General features: G+C 34.4%; 1 protein-coding gene across 8 annotated transcripts in view; it reads left to right on the top strand.

Annotated features, from left to right (window-relative positions):
• Positions 1–14,687, top strand: part of LOC149786919 (AAC-rich mRNA AAC4 protein-like) — an 86,674-nt gene extending 71,987 nt beyond the window's left edge. For 5 of the 8 annotated variants that reach the window (XM_089977449.1, XM_089977442.1, XM_089977446.1 and 2 more), the window contains exons 6-8: positions 2,202–2,326; positions 6,881–6,960; positions 14,571–14,687. The gene's annotated coding sequence lies outside the window, so the exon portion shown is untranslated. Of the gene's footprint in view, positions 1–2,201; positions 2,327–6,880; positions 6,961–10,093; positions 11,968–14,570 lie in introns of those variants that run through there. The other 3 variants (XM_089977444.1, XM_089977443.1, XM_089977445.1) reach the window with 3 other exon arrangements.
• The last annotated feature ends 4,337 nt before the right edge of the window (positions 14,688–19,024 follow it).

Raw genomic sequence — 19,024 nt, 5'->3', positions numbered from 1 at the left:
ACAAATCAAGTGTATAATCCGGGTCCAGCTGGATTGTTAGAAATTTTTTAATTCTTTTGACAACATCATAATTAGCTGTCAAATATGGAGTAAGCCTATGGTCTTTCTGCCATCCTAACCAAGACCCCACCACAACCAGATGACCATGCTCAGTGACATCACAGTAATAATCGCTTTACAACTAGAGATGACATCTGAGTATTTTGATTTCAGTAGAGCCTTAACAGAGTGGAAGAGTAAGAAAGAGTGACAGATATTTAAGTATTAGGGAGATATTTAACAATGGTTATTCCTCCCCCCACCACTTCCTCATTGGAGATCACACACACACACAACTTAGTAAATCCTGAAATTCTGGCAGCATCCATGCAGGGGAGATAACTTGACTATTTTATTTGATTGTATTGGTCTTTGGTTATCCCATGGTATTTCTGTTACGTGAACATTATCTTACAGTGTGTCCAGTCAGCATGGTCAAAAAAGGTTTATGACCATTGAGAGTTGTTGAAGGACACACATTACTAGATATGAAAGAACAAGAACCATGCTATAAATCAGTGAAGATAAAATAGAGTCTATATGGATTTGACTATCCCTGATTGGATTGATAATGAAAGTAAGATTTTAGTAAAAAGAATCTTTTGAGAGCTTGTCCTACTAGTAACTGGAAAAAGTGAGGGACAATGTTTTATTAACATAATTTCCCTCACTTGACAGGCTTGAGTTTGGAAGACTCATTACTGAAATCAGTAGCTGGCTGTTTGGTGCAGTATTGAAAGCACACATTTCAAATTTGTGTAGGTCCAGAAAATGGTGCAGCTGTTACGGTTTTCTTTTCACAAAAGCTTTTGTCATAGTTGTGCTTATGCTGATATAAATTTGATCATGAGTACTTAAAATTTTAAGTTATTGAATTTTAATATTATGGTGTTTGCACAGGTTTACAGGGAGAACTGAATTAGTACAGCAAGTCTTTAATTCTTGAGTTTTGTGCAGAAACGTGGAATCCAAACACAATACATCCAGAAATGTAGAGGTTTTCAATCTTGGATTTAGAGTCCCATTTCATTTCACATCTGATATGCATATTCACAGACAATTAGTATAGAAGTAGGAAAAGTAAGTGACAAATTTAGATACATATCGTAGACAAGACAAGCAGTATGTGGGGGGACAAGATCATAAGAACAGGCTGGAATGGAGAATTATACTAAAAGCAATAAAGAGTAAAAGCGTGACTCTTTATTTAATGTGCAACATTATTTTGTCAGCTTCAATAAAACATTACATCAAAGAGAAGACAAAATGTATACAGTTAACTAAGCCAATGTGAATTTAGCTACTTAAAAGATGTATCAAATTGATTTTAACTTTCTGTTTATATCTGTTCTGGTCTGTTCCTGTCCATTCTGGTGATTATGTCCAATGAATCAGTATGGTTGAAATAAATATGGCAGATTATGATTACTGGTATACACTGTACTTCTGCCTGAGAGATGTGAATACTTTTATTTCTTGGTTTGTTGATTCTGGTTGTTGCTCATTTAAAATGCATCATTGAAAAACATAGATGCATTCTCATTCTTTGTTACAAATATTTATTACAGATGCATATCTCCAGAAATTGGTGAATACATCTTAAATAAGTTATAAATATTTCTAGTTGGAACACTGGACATTATTAAGTGAGCTAAACTGTAAATTTTCGGCAGCATGTGATGCAGGATTGCTTAAAACTTCTCCATCTCATATGCTCACCATAAAAAATGCATTTGTACAAACTGATGATAACTTTTTGGTAACTGTCAGAAAGGCATAATTGACGATATTCAAAGGTCTACAAAAATTACTATAGTCAAAATTTATAAACTCGTACAGCTGTGGCAGAAATGATGGATTGGTACCTTTGCTGTTGTTGCCACAGTTGATTAGTTGGTTGATTTAGTTTGGTTTTTTTTGGGGGGGGGGGGTAACGATATGTTAAGTGGAGGAAGAACCCAGAAAGACCACAAACCCAAATTGGTTGATCTGTGACAAAAAATCACTGTGTGAGATGTGCAAGTGATGTAAAAGTAAGCACCTTAGTACACTTGGGCATATGGAGCCTCTGTTGATTTGGTGTTTATCTTCAACAGCCGAAGTCATTTAGACATGAGATCTCGAGTTTCGGTAGATCATTATGGCCTTTACACTATTTTCAGATGAAGAGAATCTATATATGGCAGCCAGAAGAAAATCCAAGTACTTTTGAGACACCAAACACCACTTATGTAGAACCACTGACCTTCCACAAGTAACTGACAACATTCTCATTTGCACATAGGAGGTAAGTAATGACATGACAAAGATCTTGTACCACTTGAACATGGAAGCCCCTTAGATCTTTATCACATATTAGCATCTTATACCACACTGCCATGAAAGCCCCTCTGGCCATAGGTACAAGTCTCATATGAAAGACTATAAGTGGGAGATAGAACCTGTGACAACTGGATTGAAAGTGTAGAATGTTACTGCTAGGCCATCTGTGATGCTGATGATGCTGTTGACAATACAGTTAACTGCAATAACATTGATTTTACGAGTACTCTGGGAAAAATTATTCCTTGACTTTCATCCATGTTTTAAAATATAATTAATGATATAAAAATGTTTGACTTACTATATTTCTTTTGTTTTTTTAAAACTTTATATTACTCATGCAACAAGCATCAAAATAAGACATCAGTAACTGAAATATATGTTCTTACAAGAGATGATATAGTGTAAAAGTAGCGATCTCATAGCACTTGATGCGACATCCAGATGGCTGGATACTTCGGTTCAACATGAAAGTCTGTTAAACTATATTTGATTGGTTTATTGGACCCTGGAACAAGCATATATGGTAGTTTTAACCTTATTTTCATCATGGAAGTTTTACAAATGCATGTTTCGAATAATGGCCACACAGAAAACCAAAATGGCTGAATTACAACAGGGTTTGTCTTCAGACGACGTTTTCATTCGGCGAATACTGGCTGGTGATACCTTTGATGATAATGAATTTCATGTATATTGGTCTTTTGGACATTGGGAAAATGTCACTGGAAATACCAGTGTGCGATTCCGAGCCCAGAAGTGATGTTGAGTGCGAGTCCGATGTACCTGTTGGAGGGACAATAGCCCGTTATATGTATTCAAGATACCCATGTCTGAACAAGCAGACTATAAGAATGTTGGACTTAAAACCCTAATACAGCATGTTGAAGAGAAATCTCTGGCATAAGAGGCAGCAAAGCAGTGATTCAAGGAAGTGAATCTTTGTCGGTAACTGAAATATATGTTCTTACAAGAGATGATATAGTGTAAAAGTAGGCAGAAATAATGTAGCAACACGTCCACAGGCATAACATGTATTATAAGTTTACCAAAACATTTATTGAAAAAAAATAATAACAAGGAGTCAAAGAATTTGACCACACATTTAAAGCAATACAAGATTCAACTATTATTCTAATCAAAAGCAGCATGCATGAGAACAAAGAAAAATAGCAAAACATAGTGATCACTTTAGGAAATCAGAGTTTAGTAAGGATACAAATTCATATATTCTGTATTAGAATATAAATCCCTATTATAAAACCTGTATCCATGGATATTATGTTAGTAGGTATTAAGGACTGATCAATGACATGTACAAATAATAAGCCACCATGAAAATTTGTGATTTCACAGTATCCGAGACATACATGGCTGACAGACAAACAAACAAAAGGACAAAAGATTGATTATAATGAATGAATACAAATACAAATATGCAGTAAAATATATGATCTATAAGAATTCAGTAGATTACTTCCAGCCAGCTATCATTTAAATTGCTTCTGTCCCCAATCCAACATTAAAATCGCTTCTACTGCCCACTAACCCATAGCCAGAAATTATGTTTTAAAAAATATGCTTCTGTAGGGGCAGTGTTCTTCGATTAAAACAAACCTGACGGTGGATCATAATTTTTTTATATTGCTTCTGTTGTGGGTTGGTTGAATTTGAAAGTGCCTTCCCCTCTGGGGGTATACGTTTTACTGGAATAGCCCTGAAGTATACTATACGTAGATTGTTCCAGTACTTAGCATGGTTCCATGCCTTATGTAGATACTGCCCATATTTAAAGTAAGGCAGGAACCAGTCTATCGAGACCGATGAACGACTGTATTGCGAGAACACAGACAGACATCAATAGCCTTTATGCAATCATTTGTGACAACGACCACTTGAATAGTAAAGATTGTTCTGAAAAAAGCAAACATAAAATGAACACAAAAGAAGGAAGCCTGGCTACCGCTTTGTAAATTTGGCAAGTCAGATATACAGTGAAATATATGACAAACTGTAAACCAGGTTAGTATACGTCACAAATTGCCGTTGTATTGCCAAACTAAAGGTAGTGGTCGCGGATATTGTTTGTTTTTAGAGTTAATCTGTATTGCCTGGGGGTGAATAAGGTCTTTGTCTATTAAACCAGCTAGTGAAAATCGTTTCCGGGATTCGATTGATATTGTTAAAAGCTTGTACATGTGATCTTCGAATGTAAATGAGATTAATGTTTAATGATAGAAGTATATCCTTATTGTTATGTAATTTGTTTTTAGATAAATGCATGCAATATTTTAGCAAGATCTATTAATAAAGAATAGAATATATGTACAGTGATTGTTGTTATTGTCATTTAAATAATTCTGAAACAGGACCTTGGTACTATTCTTTTTCAGCAAACCTGTTATGAGAGAACACCTGTCTTGAGAGACTTTTTTTATTGGCAGAAGGGGCAGTCTTTCACAACAGGTTTCACTGTACAGAGGCTCGGTTTAAGAATTCTGCACTCAAGTTCATCACAAAAGGAAAACATATTTACGTGCAGCACTGTAACAAGCATGCACATCGTTATAAAATTATGCTTCATTACATTTTGACTGTTTCTGCTTTATGTGTAAGTTCTACAAGAAAGATCAGTTTTAGCTCAAGAAAGGCCTGCATGAGTTACGGATAAGCAGTATGAAAGAAGACCATGCAAATTGAATAATTTCCCACTTGATCTACACTGATGGAGCACCTAACAAAATTCTTAGTTTTTCACATTATAACTGAATATTTGTAGAAAATCTTGGAACACCATGAAAACCCTGGTCCAAAAATACCATTTCTGACACACGTACACACATTGCAAATGTTTTCAGCAATCTCATCATTAGTTCTCATTTTTCCAACTTTTGTTTTGATGAGATAAAAGGGAGATAAATAAAAGCAGCAGGCAAAAGATTTTGTAGAACAACTGAATAATTTTTAGCTTGTCAGCCAGATCTTAAAAGATGGTCTGTCAGTTTTTCATCCATCCCTTAGCTTCAGTTTATCACTACTCATCCTAAACTGCTTGAAGAATGCTACGAACTTTACTCAGATTAATCCCATGGTCTGGATGGTCCTGAATACAAATGGTGCTACTTGGACACCTAGTGAGGCTAGTTTGAAAATCGTTATCATTAATCCTCAATGGATGTCAAAAAGACATCTAATCATGTCTAGATTTGGTCCTAATTAAAAATGGTGCAGATCTGATGTCCAATATGGCCAGCACAACTGCCATTGAAAATATTGTTGCTGCTCCTGAATAGGTTGTCATATCAGCAGGGAGTATTTTCTGCAAGACAGGCTTTGATATCTACTTATTCCTCAATGAAAAGGGTGCTTATCTATTATCCAGTATGGCCATCACTGCAGGTATCTTACATTTCTGTCTCTACTTCTCCTATATGGATGGTCATATCAACTTGAATTTTCAAAAAGTTATGTTAAGTTGTTCCTTAATTAACATAGTACCATTCTGATGTCCAAATAATGGCACCATAGTGTGGTATGTTGTGCGTTTGAACCCTGGCCATAACAAAGAATTATAAAAATGGTTCCAGCAGCTGCTTCACTAGGCGATCAGCATTAACAGGTTAGTGTTAGGACTGGTTGGCCTGGTGTCAGGAAAAATGTGTCTGGGTGGAACATGATGTTATGTGTCTGCTGCATGATGCCCGAGTGGTAGACATCACTATAAGCTACCACATGCAGACGTCATAGCGATATCACTGAAAAATTGTTAAAGTTACTTTAAAAATGCAAATCACACACACTAGCAGAAAGACTTGGAATTTCTTAAATACCTTCATGCTTCATCTCAGACATTATGAATGATCATTATGACATGGGGATTTAACCCATTGACCTTGTCTACTTTGTCCTAAATCGAAATGATGATATACCAGTAGGTATAATTTGAAAGTATTGCTATCACTGAAAAGTATCAGAGATGGTTTTAACACTGGACAGTTAAGGGAAAGATATAGTCATAACTTCATCTCTGGAAATACCTTTTGCCTGGTGGAGCAGAAGTTCATTTGAATATTTGTATGTTTACCTTACTGCACTTTTTATTTGCTGCATTTAATTTTTATATTCATATAATCAATATTTGAATGCACAATAGGTTGATATAAAATCATACATGCCAACCATTACATTTCTCACGTGATCATTACTCTGATTTTCACTAAATTATGCCTTACGCTTGATGGTATATGGATTACACTGTTTCGATGTATTGCCCCCGCCCCCCCCCCCCCCCATCATTGAGTTGTTTTCTCATTTTTTTTAACATCCCATTAACCCCACAGATCATATTCTAGAAATGTTGGTTTCTACGTAGCTATGACATAAACAGTACACTTGTCTGTAGACTTGCGTGCACTTTCCTAATGGTATTAATATCTACTATTTATAGCAGCTGTCGTGTTTCCTAGATGAAATTTAGATGAATATGTTCGCTAAGAATAGCTGTTTCTTTTCTTTCCAGCCCACCTTTTTTGGGGACGACGATTTGTTCAGACTGGGAACAGGTGATAAGTTGAATTTTAACTATTCCTTCAGACAATGGTAACTATTGTTTTTATTACCTTGAAAAAAGTTCTATAGTCTTTTCTGATGCTGACATTGAGTTTATTAATTGTACCCCCATTAACATTCTATGAAACATCTCTGGAAAATGTTTTCACTGCATACAAATCTTGTTAACACAATATTTATTGATGTAATTTTCTGTCATTGGATTGGTCAAGATAAATACATGCATTTTTTGGTTCAGACATCATCGAACTTGATCTGATTCAGTTCACTGGATCTTGAATGATAAGAATATTTTGTTGAGTATGAAATATGCCAAGTGTAATTGTTGCTTAGATTGATTTCAACCTTCATCATCAATGTTCTTTTCTTTGACATTTATTGTAGTCATTCATCTAACAACTTGTGCGTGCACGTAGCAAGCTGTAATAACCATCATAAATTCAAATCTCCATTGTCTCATTGTTGTCTTTGATGTAACCAAAGATGTAAAGTGGATTGGAATTGTTTTAATATCCAGCACCAAAAAAATCTTTAATTAAATGGGCAGTTTTTCATTTTTTCGACAAATTTGATTTACAAATTAAATTCACAAGAAGAGCATGTTAAGTGTAACAAGGATTGCTTGTAATGTGGTTCTCATGTCTTGCAGAGTGTGTTGTTATAGTTGTTTTGATACTATTTTGCAGTCTTCTTTGGTGTCCCACAAACTTACTTCATATCACTTGTGTCACGTTATCTCAATGTATCAGTCCCTAACCCTCCATCCTGGTTTGCTACTAAGAGTAACCTTCATACGATAAATAGAACCCAGCTAATGCATGACATCCAAGCAAACCGTAACAAATACATTACCTTCTACATCAGTACTACTTGATAAGTGCTTGACTTTATTGGTTAACAAATGTGCCCTAGCAACCAAATGCAGAGTATCAATTCAAACATATTATCTGTGTATAGTAGTGTTAGGGTCCTTACTATTAAGCAGATCAATGAAGCTGCTAAGGAGCATGTCACACAGTTCATGCAGCAAAATCAGCCTTCTAAAATCACTAAAAGCTCAAGCTACAAAGAGATTGTGAACCAGCTGATGTCAGGGAATAAATGTAAACCACTTCCATTGACCTACTCTGTGGTCAACATTCCAGACCTGTTTCAGTGTTTTGGTAGGGGTGTAATAAAACCAGTACTTTGTATCGGCAAGTACAGAAAAGGTCTGCACAAGACCAGAATTTACCGGTACAAATGCAAATCAATGAATCTCATCAATGCATAGTTCATCACTTGCACAGAGTGGAGAAATTACGTTGTACAGAATACTTTAGGGTAAGAAACTAAACAATCAATGAGTTTCTGACCTTACAGGAGCTGCGTTTGTGATGGACATTGTCAAAAGTCCACACCAATATACTTTTGTTCTACACAACATCACAAAAGTTATCTCTGTAAATTATCAGGTCAGTGTCATTAAATGTAGCTTAAAGTACCTAATTTGTTTCACACAAAATGTTTACAGCGAATCAGGTACTTTAAGGAACATTTAATGTCGTTGATCAGAAATTTTATCGAGTTTCAGATAGGATAACTTGGTGTAAGTGAAAGACTTCAACATCAAAATGTCTGCTTCAAAAATGAGTCACTTGCATACTATTCTGACAATATAAATGATGATGCTTTGCATTTTATATATGCAGTAAAATCTGACTTCAAAGAAACATTTCCGCTGTTCACAAACTTGTCAAAAATCTATAATACATATGGCTTCAACATTCACATTCATAGCAATTATATGTAATAACTTTTGTTCTCCTACATGTATCTGGCATCTCTTCGATTTACCTATTTTGGGTTGTTCAACATCCTGATTGTATCTATGCAAATTACCACAACGGGCTCACCCACTGCAGTCTTAAAACAAATGGCACTAGCTCTTATCAGCTAACCAAGTAATACGTGAAATGGTAGATTAGAACTGGTGTGCATTTATCATTATTACCTTTTTTTTAAAAAATTAATGACTTGTTGATCACTGTGCCAATGTTGCTGATTCTGCAATAAAAACTGAATGAAGGAGAATGTGACTGTCTGGATTTGTATCTTTGCTTTAATTTGTATTATTCTGTCTTGAATTAAATATCAAACCCTTGCAATCCATCAAATAAATAAACCAACTCTCCTTCTTTGTTGTTTGCGGACAATCACTCGTCAAAGCTGGCAGGGATGTGGGACCTCAAATGTAGTTGTATGTAAAGAACAAGTTGGCTATTTACAGACTCTGATGTTGAAATGCTTAACCTTCAAGACTTCAAACAGGTTTTACAGTTTGTTGGTACATAATTCTGAGTCTCGTCTTTTTCTGGTACAAACGCAAATGTTATTGGTCAAAACCAGCATATACTGGTGTAACGGAACCTCAGATTTCTTCCGTGACAATGTACAATACATTAAACCTGAGCTTGAGAACACTTTACGTTAACTATTATTATACAGTTATGATACAGAATGTCAGCGGCAAGTTTTCTTAATGGATTTTGTAATTACAGTTGTGATGAAGAGCGCCCCAGAGTCATGTAAACTCTATCAGACTCCATTTGCTGCTTGAGTGCTTTGATTTAATATTGGCTTCACTAATCAATGTTACTAATATTTTCCTCATATCTGGGAAATTCCCATTATTTTTCCAAACTGCCATTTTAAAGACTGTTGATGAAACTGACACTTGACCATAACAATTTAAAGACCGGTTTCTGACCTCCCATTCATGTAAGAAATCTTAAGAAATGTTGTTCTATCCCAGCACATATCTCATCAGAATTCATTGTTTTTAGCATTGTACACTCCAAATATTGCCCTCGCCACATTACTGAAGATGCCCTTCTGAGAGTAGTTAAAAACGGTCTATCCACTGTGGATAGCAGAACTATTTCAGTCCTCACCCTCCTTGACTTGTGTGCATCATTTGACACAATCGACGATGATGCATTACTTTACTGTTCCGAGATCCCATTACACCTGTAAATGCCAGATTTTACTGGTAGAATTTGCCCTTGTACTGAAAACATACTATATTTGTGAACTGACAAACTCTATAATGTGTCTTAAATCTTGAACGTTAATTGTATCAACATCAAAAACCTGTTGGAAATTGATCTGTTCTTTCATGCAGTTGTAGTCCCATATCCTAACCGATGTGGATCAGTGATTGACAAGTTGCAGATGAATGATGAAACAGAAGCCATCTGATCACCAAGCAAAGCCTTTTTTGTTCACATCCTTTACCTCAAACAATAGGTATCGACAATACCAACATTAAATTCAGTCAGTATGAAACCCCCAACTGTACACATTACACTAAAATGTCATGAACATGTGCAGTGTTGTACGTCTGGAGCTCCATTCACAATTTTATTTCAGTGATATGACTGAATTTTTTTTAAAACTACACTAAAACACTTGTGTGTTGCTTATACCCTCCCAAACATGCGTGCATTTCTGGTCAGCCAACTGTCTCAGTTTCTCATTGCCGACCCATGCACTTATTCCACAATGGCAAAAAAAACAAAAACAAATGAACACATTTCCAAAATCGATTGGTGTGTCTAATTGAGATGGTTTATCTTCAGTACTTTGAAGCGCTTAGTACGTTATATATACCAATCAGTATAATATATAATTTGTACCTACCATAATTTTAAAACCAATGCATAGGAAATGTACATTTTTTAGGTCTTGGTACTTTCAAGACTGTACTATTGTAATTCACTTCTGTCTAGTTCATCTCTGTATTTACTTTAGAAACTTCAAAAAGTTCAAAACGGTGCTGTTTGGACTATCATTAGAGTACAAAGAACTAAGCACACCCAGAGCTGCCACTTGTCCCTATTTACTCAGGATCACTAACTTCCTTCAAAGAGAGTAAGAGTGATACAGAAATTCTGCAAGTTATACAATAAAACATGGCCCTTTATTGTATAGCTTGATGAATATCACACCAGATGTACTTTTTGTTACATCTGAGTGTATTATGGTTGAAAAGTCAACTGTATATTTATCGTATGCCATTGGACCTTTTGTATTTCTTATTTGGCTTAAACGAGAACATTATATTTTAAAATAACTTAATAAAGCAATATATATGCTGACCTACAACAACTTTTTAAATACCATTGGAGAACTGCATAAACATTTTTTGTCTTTCATAAAGATCACTCATGCTAGCAAGAACGATAACTCTTTCCAGCACATCCATACATAAAAAAAATAAAATTAATGACACCAATATGACATAAATTGAGTTCAAAAACATACAGAAACTTCATTTTAGGAAAAAGCAGACTTTTATATGAAGGAATTAGATCATACAAATGTGTTGTTTTGCATTCAACTAAATGTATTACAAAATGTTGGTATAGCTTGTGGAGTGTAATGTATTTTCAACATTAGACTATGATTATCGGATGACCCCAATCCTAGTGACAATTGTAACGATGTGTTTGTGATCAACTTTACTTTATAACTATCAGATCATCCACTTTAGGTAAGAGACTTTGGTATTTAAATTGAAATTTAGATGTTTATTATAGGCAAAAAGAGGTGCCATTTAAACTATTTTGAATACTTTTGAGGAAAACCATTTCATCTGTTCATATAATTTCTTGTGAATATCAATCTGAATGTATATCATCATTGTACAGAATGGAAAATCTGTATGTAGCATTTCTGGCTTTTACTTTCGTAATGATATATTTTTATGTGTTATCTAATATTGTTAGGCTCTTAAAGCTCTACATTATTATTATTCTTATCATTTATCTAGCAGTAAAGGCTGCTTGAAGACTAAGATAAATCTCATAAGCAATAGAAATTGACGATCAAGATTAAGTTGCACCTTTGACTAGTGCTACTGCCATTAAAGTGTTCCATTTTAGACTTGTTTTTTGTACATTTCCCAGAGACAATTTTATTCTTCGTTTCTCCCTTATTATTGTTTTCTAATTATGTTTTCTTTATTGGTGAAGAAAATAAACTCTTAATGGTTTACTTCTTTTTCCTTGTTGCTTTGCTTAAAATATTTATGTCTGTATATTTCACTTCTGTGATGGCTATTTGATCATATTTTAAGACCAATTCTTTTACAAATAATTTAATCATTCATCATATAACTCTGTCATTCTCCGTCTCTTAACTTTTGTCCATAAAGATGTGTGATAGCACATTGAAACGGAAAAGTGTAGCACCTAGAATACTGAAAGGTACAGCTCTAAATGGTTCTAATTCCTCTCCCCCTTGCCAGTTCCATGCTAATTTCATCCAGTCAGCATGTTCAGATCAGCCTTTGATAACATACATTAATGTGAAGGAGACATTTCAGACTTGTTACATGAGATAAATACTTTACTGATTATGTGATAACCACTTTTAATCTTGTCACTATGATTGAATTTGAATGCTACACTGGCAGTGTGTCATGCGGTTGCATTCAGTTTTGATTGGTGGTTATTGTTTAAGTTCATGGTAAAACAAGAACCACTGATCATAACTGGGACTTGTTCACTGCTTGATACACTGGAATCACTGCATCAAGACACGATATAGATACAAAGCAACATATAAGTTTCTTCCAAAAGTGGCTATTAAATGACCTTTGAGTATCCAAGTCGTACATGGGGACAAAGTTTGAAATGTCTACTTTTACACTGATATATGCAATCAGCGAATGACCATGCCGACGGGATAAAAAATATTAGCAAAGAATTGGCAAGTGAACAATTTTAAACCACAAGTTTCATTTACTGTATTTATGTTAGGATGGATTTCATTGTTTACAATGTCCACTCCCCCCACACTGAGACTTGATCAAGACAAAACTTTGTGGGTAAAGAAGAAATAACACAATTTCTTAAGTTTTGAAGACAAGAACATAATGTCTTCCAAATGATCAAATGACCATCACTTTGATGTGTGTTGAGAATACTGTGTCATAGGCTGTGTATTGTAAATTATGTCAATATGTGGCACAGATATATTGTTTCTTTCCTTAAGGCTTTTTGTGTCACATTTGAAATCGACAAATCTTTTATTTGCTTCTTTGTTTTGTAATTCAACTAACTTGTGTCTCGTCTATTGATGCAGAGATTGCTATATTACCTCTTGTAACTGTTAGAGTTATTATACTATGTATATGGTTTTGTGCCATGATTTATTTTATCAAAAATTATTTCATTTAATATACTTGATTTTTTCGGAAGACATTACTGTGATCTAAAGGAAACAAAGTGTATTATATAAAAAAAAATGAGTCCCCTTGCATTGTCAAAGGTATGATGTAGTTGCTAGTGAAATTCCTTGTACTGTTTTTAATAATGGCACTTGAAAGACTTCTAAATGTGTTTGAAACAAATCCTTTACCATGTACATGATGGCAAATGCACACCTGTCTCTTGATGTTAGTGTTCTTTCTAAAACATTACCGTAACTATTCATACATAACACACTTAAATGCATAACATTTAAACATGGTTCCTTTTGTTGGTAAATTAACTAAACCCTTCATTCCAGCCAAATCAGCATAGACATACAAGTCCATCTATTTTGTAGAAAGTTTTTGTAATGTAACCACTCACTTTATATAGCGTCATTACAACAGTTCATTGATATGATTGCAAATTTATGGTTTTATTATTTGTCTACATACTTCTGGTAATATTAGGCTTTGGATAAATAACATTTTCTTCTCTTTTATCCGTATTTTCACAAATACAAGTCCTGTCAGAAAACATGCTTGACGTTGCAGTGCTTCTAGCAATTTCCAAATGATAGCATTGCCCCATATGTTTCTGACTACATAGTTGCATTTTAAAGCTAAATCTTCAATCACTTTCTACCTTGGTTTTGCTTTTCATGAATTCTACCTTTTTTCTGAATATATTTGGCCATTGGTTTATGAAAACACAATCTAATAAGCTGGTACTTCCCAGACACAGGGATGTCCACCATTATTCACTGTTACAGGTTCACTTATAGTTGGATACTAATTTCATGACAAAATAGTGTACAAGAGGCAGTTGAAGTATACGGTTGACCGCTTCTGTTCTTACAACACAAATTGCTTTTTACATACTATTGTTACAGTTTCGAAACTCAAGTTTGTATATTTTTATCATCAAAGAATAACATGCGGACATTGGGAAGTGATAGTTGCTAACTTACTCGGGAAAGGGCTAACGGTCATTTGCCTTTCAAAACACATGCCTGTGAATGAGCAAGAGTTTGTTGTATAATTGATATCAACACTAGCTACTTGATGGCTTGATGAATACATTTTGCTAAAACAACACTAGAACAAACCTGGTGAAGGCGAGGGGTCATATTAAAAAAAATATGGTTAGTCATTTTACTTCTAAACAAAATCACAGGGTGAAATCGTTTTTCGCTTTCCAAATTTAATGACGAAGTTTACATTTTTAGGTGACTTATTCGCCCACTTTGCATGGTAGCGTGACACCTGATTGTGGAATCTTGCTCTCATAATAGTCTCACAAAAGTTTTGCATAAATTGACTGTTGTGTATATTTTTCCAAATGCATCAATTTGTCTTCATGCAACCACTCATACATCAATGTTTTTATACCCTTATTTTTCAGAACGATGCCCACGATTGCAGTCCAGAAGACACGTTGTACACGCGATTCAAGTTTTGGCCCTTGTCCATGTACAATGTCTTGCTTTTTGCAAGAAAATAAATTTTGCTCAACACCATATTTTCAAAGCTTTGTTATTGCTATTCCTATTGGCTATCAACATAACGTTTTAACTAAAATACTTTGTCATATGTAATTGGGCTTAAATGAGAATGGTGCCAATCTAATGTCCAATATGGTCACAACAGCTGCCATCTTGACAATATTGTTATTGTTGCTGCACCTGACTGGGATGTCTTATCTTGAAAATGTATCTACACTTTCACCCTCTGATCTAGGTGCATTGAAATTCCCAATGACAGTCGTTTCTGTTTAAAAAAAGCAACAAAACAGAAAACACAAAATGTACAGTTCAATACAAATGCGTTTAGTCCTTGTAAAGTATACAAATACACCACTACGAACTTTAGTTCAATTCTGACTGCATTTATACTGTATGGAACTGGTCATTTAATATATTGTTGTTTCTTCCCGGGGTAATTATTTTATAATTGGCTTGAGCAGATGTTCTGCAGAAATAAAGCCAGTGACAATTGCAAACACTGTCGTAACATTTTAGCATCACATTTCAAATTTTCAGCGTGGGAAAGGTGCATTTCTAACACGAAGCCATTTGATTTGGAGCATTGTACTTTACAACTCGTATTATCTTCCTGTCATTAACAGCAGAAGTTTGGTAGTTGCATGTAATTAATCTAACCTGTGTATTGTTAGAAAGAATAATGATGTTGGAAATTGTCCAACCTTAATGTTCAACAATTTAAGGCATTCTACATGGTTGTATCTACATGTGTCCTATTATTTATTTGTTCTTGTAAGGAAAAATATAAAAACAAAATTTTGATATGGTAGGAAAAAATTAATATGTCATATTGTCATGATGAATCAATAATCTAATCGTAATTTAGATTTTTTAATTATTTCATTGCAGTTCCCTGCTTGTGGCTATTGGTGATTTTGGCTAATGCGACAAAAAAATTCAAACATGCAAACAAAGTACAATAGTACTTAGCGGATTTCTGTATTTGGTATACTGCTCTGCAGCTAAAATGTATTAAGTGGAAGACATTGGATTGATTCCTCGTCTCGCGATTGGTCGATAAAATGACAGCAGTTAAATTTACATTTCTTTAACATGATGTAATGACTTTATGCAAATAAAAAGGCCTATGAGTAGCATTAATACCAAGTCTGATCTCTGCAGTTATCACAAACTGGCTTAGTGCTTACTGAATATTATAAAACAAAAACTTTTAAAAAAGTGTTAATTGATCTATTTTGAGAACATTCAGTGAAATTTATCTGCTTTTTTAAATTCTCAGTATTATCTTATCGGAATGTTGTTGTTGTTGTTGTGGGGTTTAATGCCATTTTTCAGCACACGATAGGCTTTGCATGGCGGCCAGTATTAATGGTGGAGGAAGAACCCGGCAAAACCCCGGGAAGAACCACCGACCCACAAGAAGCTACTGGCATGCTTTCTCACATACCCACATTAGCCGAATCGGAATGTACAGATGCACTTATTTCCTTATTTCTGTTGCAGTTCCTGCAATATTCTTGAAGTATCATATGAAATTCAATAGTATTCCGACAAAAAAATTTCTCCGTTTTAAAGCGGAATTCTGTTTTTCTCCTAAGTTAAATGCAATTTTTCTTGATATAGTCCGTGTTTTTTTTATCATTTCTGATCTGGTTTTTCAACGCTCGGTTTGGTCCCATTCCGCAATGACCCTTGTAACGTATTCATTGCATATAGCCCACGACTCTCATAAAGAGTATTCTGATTGGTCAAAAGTTTAAATTCATCCAATGGATCTTCTTATAAAGGAAAGTGATGGCAATGGAAAGAAGAAGCATGCTTGCAAAAAATGGCGTCCCGAGTTGTTGAGAGAGACCATGACACAAGTTTATATAAAGATTTAAAAAACACATGGAAATGGGAATGGCTGGAGTGAAAAGTCAACGAAAATTTAGTTGGTCAGTTTATAAGAAAACTGAACGCTTGAGGACTAGCATATTGTGACCTATGCAATAAAGATACATAAATTACTGAAGTCGTTTCTTTAATGAGTTGCTAGAAACTGTCATTATATTTATCGATGGGTATGCTCACTATATATATATACATATATATATATATATATATATATATATATATATATACATGTATATCATTGCCTGATCTGCATAACACAGAAAAAAGCTAAATATCCAGTTGCTTACATTCGAAATTAACTCTGCAATGAAAGAATAAAAACAATTTGTCTATATTAAAATCTGCCATAAACTGGTTTACACACACACACACACACATATATATATAGTTGTGTGTATGTATGGATGTATGCATGTAATAAGAATGGTCAAAAGGGAAGAGGACAAATTTCACTATATTTCACTTGTAAAATGTGTACATGATAAAAGTGTTGAGCGACACTAATTTCATTCACAGATGATAATCATTTGTTCAAACCTCTGAGGTGGCCAGGGTGTCTTAGTAATGCATTGATTATGTAGCACTTTGGTAGAGTAATTATAACTGTGCGGTAACGAAAATGCAGTTGTCAGCGCATTTTATGCAATAATGGAATCTGCAATAAAAGAAAAAGACATATTCATGGTGTTCAATGTATGAAATAAATATTAAGTCAGTATAAAGTGTAACTAATTTTTAAAACACAAGTTTTGTTAAGTAGCACAAATGGCACTACTCTTGTATGTAGATATTCATGCATGTACGTAAGTATGAATGGGTGGATGGATGGATGCATACAAGTTGTGGATTGTTGGAGGGTGTACGGTAAGAGGTTGTGTGATTGCCTGTTTGTCTTTTGAGCCTCTGTGTGTGTGTGTGTGTGTGTGTGTGTGTGTGTAATGCTATATTGAGTGATCAATTTTGTTTCCACCATTTTTTGGACATTGCTTTTAAACAGTTTGTAATAATCTGTCTTTGAGTGCGCTATGAATCCATTAAATAAACAGAAAATGAGGTACAGTGGTGGAATTATATTTATGATAAGTACACATTTATGCACTGAACTCAGTTGCTACATTTATATTCTAACTTATTTGGTAACAGTTTATGAACATCCAATTATATTATTTTTTAAAATATAACACATACCAATTTATGCAATACGTTTATAGAAGAATGCTTGGACAGAGCATTTGATGGCAGGAATGAACAAGAAGATGTGAACTAAAACGGGAATAATACTACTATAAACATTCGACATCTATTTGGTAAAAAAGAAGAAAAAAAAACAACCCGAAGAGAATAGATAGATAGAAGAATTCTGAAACTTGGTAGTAAATAGTTTATTTCATCAATAGTTATGAGGATATGTGTTTCTATTTGTCTGCATATTGCCTGTGTTTATATTGGTAATTTGTTGCACCTGGTCAATTGTGCAATTAACTTAAATAACCTTGCTGATAGAATAATCCATTTGACATGAATAATGCATTGATAGCCATCAGCTTCTCTCTGGACACTGCTTCAGAAAATGCACCTGAAAAGAGGTGATTCATTTATGTCGTAACATAGCCGTTTTTAAATTTCTCTACGAGTAGCACATATTCATTAATTTATCATGGAGGTATTGATGTACTTCAAATATTAGTGGTCTGTCTGCAATACATCATATTTTCCGTTTATAAACTTGCATACAACTGTTCTTCAATTCCTGTCAGTGTTTAACTGCGACTAGACCTCTACATTACAGCAAAACACATTTGATTTCTCCTCTTAACATCTTTTGGTTAATAATTACATAAATCCTACAATGTATGCGTCATAAAGAATATGTGATTTCAGATATAGCAGCAGAGAGGGCAAACAGACAATAATTGACTCACCCTGGAATTGCAAAATTAAGCCTTCCTGAAAATTGATAATAAAATCACAAAAAAGGGATCGCGGTTACTGGGTGCCGAGTATGAGACTTTGCCCTCTCTGCTGCTATTCATTAAAATTTTTATCAAAACCGACTCGGTATCGTGATCGAGGATCGTGTAAATTTATCGTCACTAATCCATGCGAGGTTGATTGAACTCGACTAAAGAATTTTTTTAATTTATTTATGTCCATATCACCACAACACCAAGTCTGATGAATCTTACGCAACGTATGTGTATCAACACCATTAAACACAGCAAAAATATTACAATTATCTTTGAATACTTTTGGTATTTGTGTATATCGCTGAGTAACATAAATCACATCTGTGTTTTTGTCTTTCCCGCTGGATTTGATTGTTTGTCCAGCATCACATCATCATACATGACTAAATTGTTAACAGACCCATCAAGATCATCCACGGATGGTGATTCATTGATATCAGTAATATAATCAATAACATCCTCATCATTTATCATCATTGACTGCATTATGT

Source organism: Sinohyriopsis cumingii, chromosome 12, assembly GCF_028554795.1.
Source record: "Sinohyriopsis cumingii isolate HCF-2022 chromosome 12, ASM2855479v2, whole genome shotgun sequence".
In the NCBI taxonomy this organism is placed as follows: Eukaryota; Metazoa; Mollusca; class Bivalvia; order Unionida; family Unionidae; genus Sinohyriopsis; species Sinohyriopsis cumingii.
Note: the sequence above shows the minus strand (reverse complement) of the source record. Positions and strands in the feature narration are given on the sequence as shown.